Here is a 15,210-nt window from a genome sequence, read left to right as displayed (position 1 = left end):
TAGGGGACCATGCCATATATTTATTTATTTATTTACTTGTTGAATGAATGGTTATATGTCATTGTCCATTCTTTTATCATAATGGCAGTTCTAATATTCATACTTATCACCAAAAGAGAGACAGGTTATATTTATTATTTCTCAGTACTAGCCCATTTTATTCCAGCTCCCTGGTCAACAAATGATCTCAAAAATATCCTAAGAGTTCTATTATTTTGTAAAAAATTTTTTATGAAAAGCAACTGTTTTTCAAAACAAAAACAATTTAGTAAGAAAAACTGCACTGTTTTACATTTTTACAAAATTTTATCATCTGTCTTAATGAAAGACAGCTGAATTGCCATATCTACCTCTGCACTGAATTTGTTTCAATATATTGTTTTACTTGAAGTATATGAAGAAAAGGTACATAGGTATGCATTTAGAAAAATGAAAGCTATTTAAAAAGACTTTTCAGATAATTACATATATTCTTTGATACAACATGAAAATCTTAACAAAAGAAAGTTTTTTTAAGGGTTATAATAATAAAGATCTGAAACAGTATCAATGAACTTTTTGTAGTCTGCTATATTAAAATCCATTGGTCTCTCTTTCACTTTGAATGGATCTTTAAGCAATCATGATATTGTAACACCATGTATGCATTAGTCATTTAGAAAACATTAGCGCTCTGAGTCATGTCGATCTTCCAAATGATGACACCCTTCATTATGCAATATCTAAAAATCACATTTATTTATATCACCACAAATCTGATGGGAAAAGTCTTTAAGTACTGACGCTCTCAAGGTCATAGTGGTAGACCCCAGAGTTCTAATTTTCACTTGAAAACTCAAATTTTATCATTAGAAACAAATTACTGTCAGTAGTTTTCCCTTTTTTCCCTCTCTCTCTTAAGATTTTGCCTTTTTCATTTGTTTTTAATTTTAAAATTTTTCCCAACTTTATCGAGTCATTATTAACATGTAACATATGCAAGGTACACAAAGTGATGACTAGACACATGTTATTTTGCAAAACGATTACCACAATAAGGTTAGTTAACATCTCTACCCCTTCACATGACTGTGTGTTTGAGTGTGTCTCAGTGTGTATGTAATGTGGTGATAACATTTAAAATCTACCTCCTCAAACATAGTCAAGTGCCTAAGCACTCTTTCTTTTTATCATTGCTAATGCCTTTCCCTTGACCTAAATTAGCCCTTTGTCCTCCATTATCTCCACAGATGAATCTCATCAATCCATAAAAACACTGCTTAAATTCTATTTATTGTAGGATGTGTTCCCTAACCGTTTCACCAGATGTATTTTTCTCTCTTCTCAGTCTCTTCATTATTTATTATTAGGCTTAAGCATACACTGTATTTTCTTTGTTACTACTTTCTCTTTGTTGTAGAAAATTTGGAAAATTCAGAATAGCTCTAAAAAGAATAGAACATTATCACCCAAAGTTGCAGTCCAGAAGGCTAGAATACCTTAATAAGAACTACTTATAAATGTAAATTTTTTCCCTATTCTCTCCAAACTCCATTGCAATTTGTTAGAAACAGAACAATATTTTATCATTTTACTTTGCATTTTTTTCATTGCTAGTGAGGATGAAGAATTTCTATGTGACTACTGGCCTCTTGGCTTTTTGGGGGAAAATACCAGTTTAAGCCTTTGCTTTTTTCCCCTGGGGATGTCATCTTTTATTAATAATGTTAACATTAATATTTGTAAAACTCTTTATGTATTATGGAAATCATCTCTCTCTCTCCCTTCCTCTCCCTCTCTCCATATATATGCTACACATTTTTATTGCAGCTTTGTATGTTTTATAAACCTGTTTATGCTATAAGAACTGCTTTACTGATAAAGTATGAAATATTTAATATAATCTGTTTGAAAATAAATTGAGACTCTTAGTATGATGGTGGATTGTGTTGCAAGAAATCCTTCCTCAGAAAACTACTTAGTAAACATTCTGATAGAAAGCAGCAAAAGTCAAAGATTAAAAGGGAGAATCAACAAGCAAGACCAAAGGAAAAAAATTCTGAACCACAGCAAAGGAGAAGACAGTGAATTTCTTGGAATAAAATCTAAAATTGACCCTCTCCGAGATGTATAAAATTAAAGTATAGAAAGATTGAAAAATCTTACCAAAGAGGTAAATAGGTTAGAAAAATATGACTTGCAATATATTGTTAATAGGAACTTGAGGTCAAAACAAAGGCAAAATACACTTTAAAAATCCAGGACTAAAAACACTAATAATGAAGAAAACATTTAAAAAGTTGAAACATTTGGGGGCGCCTGGGGGGCTCAGTTGGGTAAAGTGACTGCCTTCAGCTCAGGTCATGATCCCAGGGTCCTGGGATCAAGCCCCGCATCGGGCTCCCTGCTCCACGGGAAGCCTGCTTCTCCCTCTCCCACTCCCCCTGCTTATGTTCCTTCTCACGCTGTCTCTCTCTCTCTCTCTCTCTCTCTCTCTCTCTCTCTCTCTGTCAATTAAATAAATAGATGAATGAAATCTTAAAAAAAATAAAAATAAAAATAAAAAGTTGAAACATCTGAAGAGTGGAGATTAAGATTCAATAGCAATAATAATAATTTTGGAAAAAAATGTGTATGATTACAAATTTCATAACTGAAAAAGAAATCAGACTAGAAATAGCATCTTTGATTGCTATGTATAATCATCAGAAAGTGAATCCAGTTCAGAGCCTCATTTTAAAGACACAATACAAAGAAAGAACAGTATTCTACATACTTCTATAAAAAATGTAGATAATCTGCTATGAAATATAAATCAGACTCTTGGTTTTTCACTAGAGAAAACAAACATATAAAAATAGAAAAGCATCATATACTCGAATCAACAGTTTTGTTACTTCTCATTCATGAAAACAAGACATTATTATACTTTGAAAGACTTAGAAAATTCACTGAATAGAGATAGCCACTGTAATATCTGCTGGAGAATCTACACTAGGTATTATACCGAATAAACACTACTAATTGAAAATATAAGTAAATATGAACTCGACAGATTAATGCTAATAATTTTTTTAATTTAAAGCATTGTTAAGTCCAGATTAATTATGAATGGAAGCAGATAGAGGACAAGAGTGGCATATGAAACCAAAAGGGAACAAATTCTTTACAATTTATGAAAAGAGAAGACTATACAGAACTAAGGACATTGTAGAATATTCTAAAATAGGTACTGAATAAAAATTGAGTAATAGGGGTGGCAGGGTGGCTTAGTTGGTTAAGTGACTGACTCTTGTTTTTGGCTCAGGTCATGATATCAGGGCCATGGGATCAAGTGCCACATCGGGCTCCTCACTAGGCATGGAGCTTGCTTAAGATTCTCATTCTCCCTCTGCCCCTCCCCCCTTGCTCACACACAGTCTCTCTAAGAAAAATTTTTTTTAAAAATTTAAAAAAGAAATGAGTGATAAACTTTCACTTAAATTGTGTGTGCCAAATTCCACACAAAATAGAAAGAAGAGCAAAGAGAAATCTTAAATTACAAAAAATTGTGCAAATACAAAGTTAGATAAAAGTAGGAGACAAAAAACAGAAATTATTACATTAAGCATGAAACTGTCTCCCTTACCTCATTTAAAAAGCAGAGATTCTCAGATTGCATTGAAAAATTCAACAATTGTCTGCTTACAAAGCAATGTGTCATTTAAAGGCTAAAAATAAAATATTCAACAAAGATCTATCAATCAAATCTGAACAAAAGAATCACATGGTTGGTAATATTAGCCAAAGCAGAACTGAAGGCAGTAACTATGACATTAGATTAAAGAACGTTATCATACCATTATAGAAGACAATCAATCATAAGAAAATCACAACATCGAATTTCCATCCACCAAATATGATGGTTTAACACATTTTTATTTTTACATTATCAAGTCATATTATGAGCCAGGCACTATACTAAGCACTGTGAATACAGATGTGAATAAGACCCATTTATTCCCTTAAAAATGTCATAGTTTAAGAGAGAAGAAGGCATCTACACAGATAACTGCAATAAAATTTGCTAAGCACGATAATGGAAACGTTAAGCAGCATATGAAAGGTAAAGACCTACTGTAGAGAAGGCAGTGCTTTAAATCATGACATGAGGCCAGGAGGGAGCATTAGAGAGGATCATAGATGAGGATGTTGGGAGAGTACTCTAGAGGATAATAAACACTCTCTAGTTCAAGTAGGGGGCTGAAGGCAGAGACATTGCAGGCAGAGGAGAGAAATGGTGCTAAAATACAGAGGATAGAGCTCAGGAGAACAGCTCAAGGGTTAGCAATTCTTGAGTGTACAGGGTAAGAAGAATGATCGAGTTGGAGCTGGAAGGCCAAAAGGGACAGACCATGAACAGACAAATCAAGTAAGCAAGGCTAAGTAGTCTAAACTCTATTCTGGGAAGAACTGGGAGCCTAGAACTGGTTTTGCCCAGGGAAATAATGAGTTGAATTTGTATGTTGATGGTGAACCCTCCTGTGAAAGTCAGGAATGGACTGAGTTTGAGCTGAGACTGGAGGTGGGAAGGCCATCGAAGGGAGGGAGGTTCCTGGCAATGCGCAGAGAGGACAATGCAGATTTGAGTGCTACATTCATCTCACAAAACTGACAACGCTTGATGTTACATGAAGGGACAACACCCTACGTTGCTTGCTTATAAAAGTGGAGTAATTGACCAGCAGAAAGAAAGAGACTCAGGAGAGCAGGTTTAGGGGAAGGCAATGGGTTTAGTCTGGAACATTCTGAGTTGAAGGTCCTGGTGGGAATCCGGGTAGATAAGTCCACCATAGAGATCAGAGGTGGCCCCACTGAGAAGTGAAGCCAGCCTAGTGTAGCGGTGATAAAATTCGTGGGAATGAGTTAGGAAGGGTGGAGAGTACCTGTGGCTGTAAGGGGTGAGGGAAGGAAGAGACAGAAGGAAAGAATAAACAATGTTCAGAGAAGGAAGAGGTCAGAAAAAAGACGGACCACGTGAGTCAGGGCAATGGAGACTTCCAAGGTGCAGGGGTCAACAGTGTCAAATGCCACAGGAGGAAAAAAAAATGCCATATATCAAGTAATGAACACATCAGCAAAAACTGAAGATAACACAGAATGGATAAAAACAGAGTATAAAAGGAATTAATCCCTATCAAGTGGGAAATAAGTCTTTACCCCCAAATATTTTTATATATTGGAAACTTATTAAATAGAAAAACCAGATATTGTATGTTAATTTCACTTTAATCTAAAGTCAATTAAGAAAAGAGTGCCATTAAGTATCAGCAAAAAACTTAAAATATTTAAGTGCTCCCAAATTAACAATTTGGTCAGGATAGAAATAAACTTACATTACAAACAATACTAGTGGAAAGACCATATATTACATAATGGTTAAAGTGGTACACAGAGAGACATTCATAATTTTAAATGTTCGTAGTAGTTAAAAAGGAAAAGAATAAAATAAAGAAAATAAGAAAATAATAGAACTTAAGATCTTGGTTAGGGAGGAAATAATAAAGATGAAAGGAGCAGCAAATATATTAGAAACCACCAAAAATCAGAATAATGTAAACAAGAATTTGGTCCATTCAAGAGTCTTATAAAACACAAATCTCAGGCAAATTTATTTAGTTAGTTATTAAAGAGGAAAAACCTATCAACAAGGAAAAGAGGAACAGGGGCAGAACAGGGAAACAGTGCAAGAATCACAGCAAAAAAAAATATTGACAATTATAGAGAAATTTTTAACCTGATGAATAATCAAAGTTCATAAATTAAAAAATATCCATGTTCTTCATGATTTATCATTTTTCCTCTCAAAAGAAACAGTATTAGCCACCTTGTATAGTTAAGAAAACTGACACTCAGGACAATTAAGTTCACTTACTCTAAGCGTTTGAATCTGAGCCCAGGTCTTTTGGACACCATAGCTTTTGTGTTTTGCCTATGCCACATGGTCTACCATGTCTACATCTGTCTGTTCTACTCTAGGATGCCCCACAAACCAGGACCCTGAAGTCCAAAAGTCATCCACAGTCCACCATTTCCCTCAGGCCCTACTGGCCACTAGTTATGCTTTGTTTCATTGATGTGCCTATGTTCCGCTCCTGCAGCCTCAGACTCCCCTCCCGCTCTCTGTGGCATCTCACACGTGTCCCCTAAAACTTCTTGCTCCATTTGGACTGACCCCCTCATCTCTCTGCGCTGAAGCCAGCTTAGCCCTTCTTCATGCTGCCGTGTATACCGGTGCTTGATACACCAATGTTGAGTGCTGATATTTTACTGATAAATTCAAGTCGTTTGTTTGCACCCATATCTCCAGCCTGTTGAAAGCATTTGAAGATTGATTCTGTCACCAGTATATTAATTTTCTCCAAACCTAGCATCATTAGCAAATTTGATGAGTATGCTTCCTGTCATCATGTGGATCTTTGATTAAAGTGATGAACTAGAAAACATGGCCAAACACAGCGCCCAGAGGAATGACATTGGACGTCAACCTTTACGCTGATATCGACGCATTAATCAAGCACCAGGGTACAACTGTGCAGTCAGCCACAAATCCACTTGTCTGTCCTGTCATCTGGCCCACATTTATACATCTTATTCACAAGGTTATCATGAGATACTTGAAAAATGCTTGCTAAATTCCAATTACACAATGTCTATAACCTTTCCTGGAAGCTCAACACAAACAGAATAGTGCAGACTATGAATTAAGAATTCTGTATTTTAAACCTAGTTTTCTCCAACTCTTTACCTGGCAATGAACTACAGGAGGTTTCTGCTCATTTTAAAAGACCGTCAAAATAGAAGCAAGGCCAGCATGGTTGAGTTAAACTCAATCATCTTTGTATTTAAATGGAGCTCATTTGGCACATTTAGGTGGAATCATATTATATCCATAAGCCTCCCACATCTAGATGTTCATAGTGAATTTCCAGTTTAAGGACAAATCTCCACAAATGGAAGCATAGACATCACAAAGTATTTATTTATGTCAAATGTCAAAACCAGCACATATTCTTTCTTCTAAAACAGTCAGTAGAATGTAGTCTCGATCCTACAGAGGATCAATTAATCCTTGTACAGGATATGGCTCATCCAGCAGGTCTCAAGACATTTGATATCTGTTATATTCTTTCCTACAACTGCATTATATATATATTTTGTTTTGTTTCATTTTTCTGACTCTGCTTTTATTGGCATTAAAATACTACCACAGCAAATGTCATCCATGTGACTTGGTGGAAACTACAATGGGAAGAAATCCCAACTTGAGAAAACTATGTAAGATGAGAGACAATTAGTCAGAGAATTTGGAGGACTAGAAAAGTCTGTGATAAAAAATCAGTGAGAGTTCAACGTGTGGTTTGCACTGTCTAACACAACACACAGGTCAAGCAGAGTAAGATGTGAGGAGAGAGCACCAATTCATTTATGGAGAAGATCAAAACGAATAGTAAAATGACACAAATGACCTGGGTTTTATATCCTTTCTTCATCCATCAGTAACATTATTTCTACGAGAAGAGTATAGGCATGGAGAAACTGTAGAAACCAAAGACAGACAAAGGGAGATGAACAGAGTACAAATTAAGCTCTGTGGGGCTCTCCGGTCTATGCTTTAAGGAAGTTCATCAAATCCCAAAGTTTGGAAGAGAAGTGATGACATCGAGAATATGTGCCACTGGGGTGTGAGGAAGAGGTGGCAGAATTCAAACAAGGATGAAGTAACATGTACATCTGGCTCCATGTCTTGTGGGGGAGATTAAAAACATTCTGGAAGAGTATCTACATCCTATACATGTTCAGGCAAAGCGAGAAAAAAAAATAATGTTATGATATATTGTGTATATTAAGTATTTGGCTTCCTGAATAATTTTAAAATCAGTTAACTTCATATTTTACTTCTAAACTTAAAAACAACTGATAAAAAAAGTTACTTATTGCTCTTCCAGCACCAGTCATGTCTTTCTCTTTCAAAACAAATAGTTTTCCACATAAAATAAATGACCTTTTGAAGCTCTGCCTTGAAATCTGCCACAATCTCCCAGATTGTAATCGGGATTGTAGTTTTCAGTTCCGAATTAACTACTTTTGGGGCTGAATTTATTTTTCAGTCAGTTTAGATATTTGTTCTTTGGAATTAGTACTAAATTCATCTAATCTATCTTGCAACCTGAACTGTCATTTGCTTTCTACTAAAAGCTTTGAAATATGATCAGGAGATTTTTATCTCATAAAGGATTTGCATTGTTTAGCAAATGTGATAGCGTCAGAGTAAAACAAAGCAATTGTAATATTAAACTGTTTATCAATTTCAGCCCCACTTATCATTCTGAACATGTTATGAATTCCTCCTAGCAAAACGCTGCCTTAACTCTGGACTAATTACAGAACGCTGCTTCTTGACCTTGACTTTTTTCAGTCTTTATCCTTAATTGCTGCACAGTGTTTAAGAAAACACTTGTCAACGGAGTTAAACTCTGACATTTGAAATGTTTATAAAGTAAATAATTTAGTTTCAGCTACATGTTTAGTTTAGGTGGTTTTACATACTCTAATCTGGCATTTTCCTGCACAAGGCTTGCTTAGCACATTTTATTCAAAATGTACATAAAGAATGAATTATAAATATAATTAAAACTAGACCATAGCAGTGTAGAGTGATGTCCCATTGCTGTAGCGTTTTCTAAAAGTTTATAATTTTTAAAATGCTTTATAACTGTTTTAGTGGTTATCGAACACAATTGTTGAACAACTTATGTCATTTGCAATTTGAAGGAGATAGTGAAAGTCCTAAACTGAGAGTAATAGCATAACTCATCTCCTCTCCCCTTTAGGTCTTTAATTCTAATTCAGCGAGGTCTTCCGGGCTGCCCCATATATTGCAAATCCCCTCTTTCAACAATCCCTATCCCCTTCCTCATTTTTCTTCATAGCATTTCTCATTATCTACCAAACCGCTTATTTATTCGTTTTACTCTCTGACTTCACTCACCACACCTCCATTAGATTATAAACTCCATATAGACGGGCATTTCCCTAAGGGTTTCGATCCCTGCTGTGTTCCTAGAACCTGGAAGAGTGCCTGGCACAAAGCAGGTACTCAACATACATTTGAAGAAGTAATAAATAAAAAGGCACTATGGTAAGTACCTTATGAACTGTAATGGATACAAGAGCAACTACCAACTATTCCCTTTTATATTTTTCAACTGTAATTCTCAAGGGCATATTAGGGAAGGCACATTTGTTATGCTTACTTGTAAGGGGAGAAAACTCATCACCTAATTAATTTGCTTCTCTTATCTCTTGTCCATTGTTGTCTGTTGAAGTCCCTATCAATTTTCCCATTGTTATGCACATTTCAACTAATGGGAAAGGCACTGTGAACCTTTTCTTTCCCACACCTAGCTCTCCAAGGTGAGGGGGGACTGCCAATAGCCGTTTCTTCTTATCCCATCTTAGTTCTGACTTGCAGATTGGCCAACTGGCCAGAATGTCATCATATCTCTATGGAAAACCACCGTTGATATGTATCTTTGATTACAGATAAAGCTATAAGGTGTGCCTGTGTGTATGTATATAGTTGTAATTGTAGATATATGTAAATATGTCCCTACATGTATTTATATATGTTTATAAAACAGCATAGTTGGAGAGTTTAAAGTAGATACTTCCTAAAGCAGTGATTCTTAAGGTGGAGGATGGGGAGGAAATGAGCATAGTCCCTTTATATGGAGTATCAGAATCCCTTGAGTCCAAATTTGTTTTTCTTTCTTTCAAACTATCCACTCCATAACTGAGATTTTGATAAGACCTCTCATGAGGGATGCTTTATCTTCCCTTCTTTCTAGCCTTCCCCTACCTCACCCTTTTATCTTTGAGAATCATTGGGTATGATGGGAAGTGATGATATAATAACCATGAGAATTGCATACAGAATAAAAAAATGCTGACAACCCTTTTGGCTCTGTTTTAAAGTCATTTCTAAGTAAATATGTGGCATGCTTAGCATACGGATTTTAATTTTGTTTTAAAAGTAATATGAGAAGCTGTAGTTTCAAAAGACTTAGAAGTCATGGGGAAACCAATGTATAGGGAGAAACTGTCACACAATGACCCAAGTCACTCTTCTTTGGTCACTGTGCTTACAGAAAACTTAGATGATCAGTCTGCAAAGCCAGACCAAATACACTATTCTGGGAACTTCCATTTATTGTGAACCAAGAATATTCAGTTCATTAGTGGTAGCCTGAGAAATCAAATGGTGATCATGGTGATAAGGTACATAGTCTCTCAGACAGTCCATCAGTCACGAATATTAACTCAAAGACCACCATTTGGCAGGCCTCAAGCCATATTACATGAACCACTAGTATATTCCTTATTTTAGATTGCATTGTATTTATATTTGCAATGGACAAAAATAAGAAATGGTTATCATAGGAGACAGCACGTTCTTTGCTAGGGTAGTAAAGAGGACTATTGTGTGGCATCGACATCTTCAGTCTGAAGAGATGGGAGGTTGGAAGAGCATAACTTCAGTGTTCAGGGGCTTGAGCTTTGAGATGAAGAAAAAGTTGATCTCTAATCACTAATAGATGAAAAAGCTTCACTCATAGATGACCATTAGCATCATCAAATGCCCTGAGAAGACATCCAAAATAAATATAATGCTTTCCCAGAGCCATTTTCTAGATAGTACGTAGTCCTACCAATCATCATTTTTACAAAACAGGAATATTTTTTAAAAGTAATATACTAATTCACTTAATTTTTAAAATAAGGCTTTGCTAAGTTTTTAAAAAATAATTTTTCCCAAAACTGCTATTCACTCTTGCCTTCTTTTATTAACAAGCACTTTCTTCAGTCTCTCAAGTCTTAATGTAATCTGTTTACATCAAGGTAAACAGATGTAAAGCATTTTTGAGAATGGGAGCTCTGCTTATATACTTTAGAAGATTAGAAAATATGGCACAGGTGTAGGAAAAATCTCATGCATTTTCATCAAATTCTTATTTAAGTGAGTAATAAAGCTTCATATTTTACAGATACTCTAAGGCCACTAAAAATCTTTTAAGAGACCATTTTAGTCTTCTGGCTTAAAAGAAATCCATCTTGACCAGTATCTTAGTCTCTACAAATAGTTGTTTGTTCAATTTTTGTAAGCCAATCATGATGCCATGATCATTGTAACAAATGCGGGACACTCTGAAACACATGTTCAAAGTAAACAGCAGAAAGAAAAGGGACAGCAAACCACAATGAAGGTTTCAGGGAAGAACAGATGTCAGGTTTATGAAAAACGCAAAGGACAGCCCCTTGGAAAATGAAGAATGCTATATCTGGCTCATTTTCTCATTCCATTTACCTTTGCTTTCTCAGAAAACTAGACAAATTCCAATAGCAAGTGTTGTGCCTTCCTAGATTTAGCTAATGGAAATGGACATTTCCCAAACTAGGAGTCCCTTTAACATATATCAGAGAAAACAAGAATCTTAAGGTTGCATTTTTTGTGAATATCATGATTTCACAAATGCACGTACCTTCCATCCAAGAAATAAATGGAAAGATTTAAACTTCTTGCTATAAACACTAAACAGTATCCTCTATCTCCCTAGGCAAATGATGCTTTTTTTTCTTCCACTGGTAAATGCATCAAATTCATTTGCAGTGCCAAATTATAGCACAAGACTCTGTTTACGGAGCACACATTCTAGTTAAAAAAATTAATTCATATATTACATTCTCTTGATTATGCCTGATATGTATTATCATGGCTGAGAAATCTGTAGTTATTATGTAAAAATGAAGATGGAAAATGCCATATCTCCCTCACCCCTCTCAATTACCTGTTATTTAGACTGTTTTCTAATCAATATTCTATTCATCACTACCATTAAAGAGCAGTGGCATGCATTATCTTGAACTGAAAATTATATCGTGGTGTATTAAAAATAGATGTATGTATATGGCGATGAGATATAATAGCAATCCTATTACTCACGGTTCAAAGATGTCAGAGTTGCTGTCACACATATTTAGGAGATTACAAATTGCTGCAAAAGTTTCCCACAGATTTAAAGTTTTGATATGTAGTTATTTTGAAATTCCTCACATTTATCTCTAGTTTCAAGGGAGCTTTCAGCCTCCTAAGGGTCTGGTTATATTCTTTTATGTGTGGCTGGGTCCCTGAGAGCCTTCAATAATTTGGTATGTGTCTTTTTTGGCATAGAGAGATGATAAAATCTTCTAAATCCAAATAACAGTCTTGCAGCGGAGAATGCCAAAAGCTCGGCACTCTTTTTCCATTTAAATCCATTGCAGAATGCATATATTTTCTTTTTAATAATCAGTTTAAGGTGACGTTGAAGTTGCAGAGAAGGGACTGGCAGTCACCTCTGTAGGGAAAAGAAACAAGATCCTGGCACGAGCCATTTAATTTCTGGTAAAAGATCACTTGCTTTGCAGAAATAATTAGCCAATGAGGAGATATAAATACCCAGTAGATGTGAAAGTGCTTCAGCTACATCAGGCAAGCGTACAGAGTATGCACCCGTGTGAGCCCAGACATTTATGTAAGCTGTAATACACGGGTGTCCCTTGGAATGGGCCAGGGCAGTCCTGGTAATGGTAGTGATTCTTATTTTATTTTCAAAAGCTGACCAAGCATTCGACTTGGGGAAGGGCAAAGTGGGAATGTGTCTAGTTTCTCTGGTGTATCAATTTCACGATCAACCTGGTAAAGACTGATGAGAGTGGAGTTATCTTTCCTTCATCATTCTCTGTGCATCCCTGGTGTTCTACCTCCCACAGGTCTTTGCCACTGCGGAAAAATGGGCATGCATGGAATATTTCAGCATTTTTTCTTGAATTCTTGTGATCACCCCCTTACCTTTTACTTGGCTTAGTTGGTTTGGCAACTGCCTTCGGCTCAGGTCATGATTCTGGAGTCCTGGGATCGAGTCCCGCATCAGGCTCCCTGCTCAGCGGGGAGTCTGCTTCTCCCTCTGACCCTCCCCCCTCTCATGTGCTCTCTCTCTCTCTCTCATTCTCGCTTTCTCAAATAAATAAATAAATAAAATCTTAAAAAAATATAGTAGAAAATATAAAACAGCAAATAGTTCTACTTAAGACACAAGTCATTATCACCCATTGGCATTTGTTGGTAAAAGGAAAACATACATACGTGAACAAAACGTACCAAGAGAAACAGACTAAATATTCTAAAAATTCACCTTAAATATTTGGGTAAATTTTTGGGACTACTCATTGAATATGTTGGTGGAAAAATAATTTGAACTTTGGGCTAATGCAATGTTTTGCATAACCCAATGTTAATGTTTTATTTATTGATAATCTGCTCTAATCGCAGGAAGATTTCAAAAGGCTTATAATCTATTTCAACCACTACTAATGATCAGTTTGCATGGTTTCTCTCCTAGTTTTATTGCTGTTTGTTTTTTGCAGGGGAAGAATAACATTTGTGATTTCAATAATCGGGCAACTGGTTATTTTTAAAAATGTTAATTCTACCCACAACTAAGTTTCATGTGCCTATTTTGGGATGCATTAATTGGCCCATTATTTTCATGTTTACCATATCATCATGTACAATTTGTTGATTTTAAATAGACATAGATTCTCCTTGAAATTATTCAAATAAGTTATTAAAAATCTATCTGCCTAATTCTGCATTTCTAAAAAAGCAACAGAAATGTTTCTGAATTTTAGGTGCCCTAGTAATGGAGCAGGGAATGGAATTTCCATCCCTCCAAAGTATGGATGATTGTTAAATGCTGTTTATGCCTACAAATGGAAGAACAAATCAGTTCAGTACTCATAGTGCTCAGGAACTAGGAAGTCTACCGCTGTTACAGTTTTTGTTGAAGTAATTTGCTAACTTCACTGTGAAACAATAACTGTAATTGTTCCCACTTATGAGATCCTGTGAACATGTTTTAATTATCAACAAAAGTGGTGCAAATTTAAAGCAATTTTAATGATTCCAAATTTGAGTTTTGAAGAGCTCTTTATGGTTTGTTCATGTTTAACATAATTTGTGACTTATTTGGGGGATTCCAAGCCTTCAGGACACTTTTTGCTTTCCAGTAAAAGAATGCCACTTTCACTTTCCACCTTGTCTTTTCTTGCAGCCTAACAGGGCAGAATTCTAAGCCCCCCTACACCCCCATTTCTGCAGAAGCTAAGGTATAATTTAACAACAAATACTTAAACTGGCTAAACTTTAATGTTGGCTAGAGGCCATTAAACTCTGTGGGGGGTGTTGTCTTAATTTTGCAGACAGGAACGAAGGGATTGTGATTAACTGTCAAAATCAACTGAGAAGGAGAGCCAAGAAAAACGCCCCTCATCATTTCATCAGTTCCTAAACATAATGGACAGGTCTCTTCATTTAACTCTTCCCTTCCGGCCAATGCCACGTAACAGATTTTCTACTTCAGCCCATCATCATGGGTATTCTGCTGCCATTATTTCTCTTTGTCTCATTGTTCTGCATGTGCCCTCAGCAGAAACACTCCTGATTAGCAGAATCAGTGAATTCAATGCTACTATGAGGTAGCCTCCCAATGTGTCCATCATTTCAAACCAACTCTTCAAGGATAACCAAGACACTTTCCCTCTCAGAAGTGTTTTCTCTATAAATTCCAGGTGTGATGGGATGATATAGTGAATGTGTTCCCCATTCTATGCCCAAGCACACTATAGGGACTACATTATTTCTCACTCAGCTTCAGCATCCGTTGTCCTACAGCTGTTGCTTCGTGTCTGTAGGTCTCGCTTACAGGTGGAGAAAAGCAGGGAGAATGGATGAGGTAGAGCAGAGAAAAAGGAGAGAATTAAGAAGCCAGGATCAGAAAGTCCTTTCCTACTTAGCTGACATATTTGTGGCTCTCAGTTCTTAAATGTGCTAGTGGTTCTACACACAAATGACAAGTAGAAACTCCCTTACCTCAGCACCCCAACCATTCTCCCCAGTCCCGAAGGCTGGTTTCTTGATTGCTGTAAAAAGCCCCAGGCCTTTTGAATATACTGTGAAAGCAACTATAGTCTACAGAACTTGGAGATAAGAAATTAAAGTATAAAACCTTCCACCTTCAAGTAAGTTCAATAATCTATTTGTGTCAGAATGAACTTCTGTGTTTTTCCTATATGCTGCCTTTCGTACAGTGC

At 36.0% G+C, this 15,210-nt stretch overlaps 1 protein-coding gene across 2 annotated transcripts in view; it reads right to left on the bottom strand.

Annotated features, from left to right (window-relative positions):
• Window positions 1-15,210, bottom strand: part of GPC6 (glypican 6) — a 1,069,763-nt gene that overhangs the window by 600,196 nt on the left and 454,357 nt on the right. The gene's annotated exons all lie outside the window — the stretch shown is intronic.

The sequence above is a fragment of the Eumetopias jubatus genome, unplaced genomic scaffold, assembly GCF_037043125.1.
Source record: "Eumetopias jubatus isolate StellerSeaLion01/CBP00866 unplaced genomic scaffold, mEumJub1_p1.0 scaffold_3, whole genome shotgun sequence".
NCBI lineage: Eukaryota > Metazoa > Chordata > Mammalia > Carnivora > Otariidae > Eumetopias > Eumetopias jubatus.
This window is presented reverse-complemented; position numbering and strand designations above follow the sequence as displayed.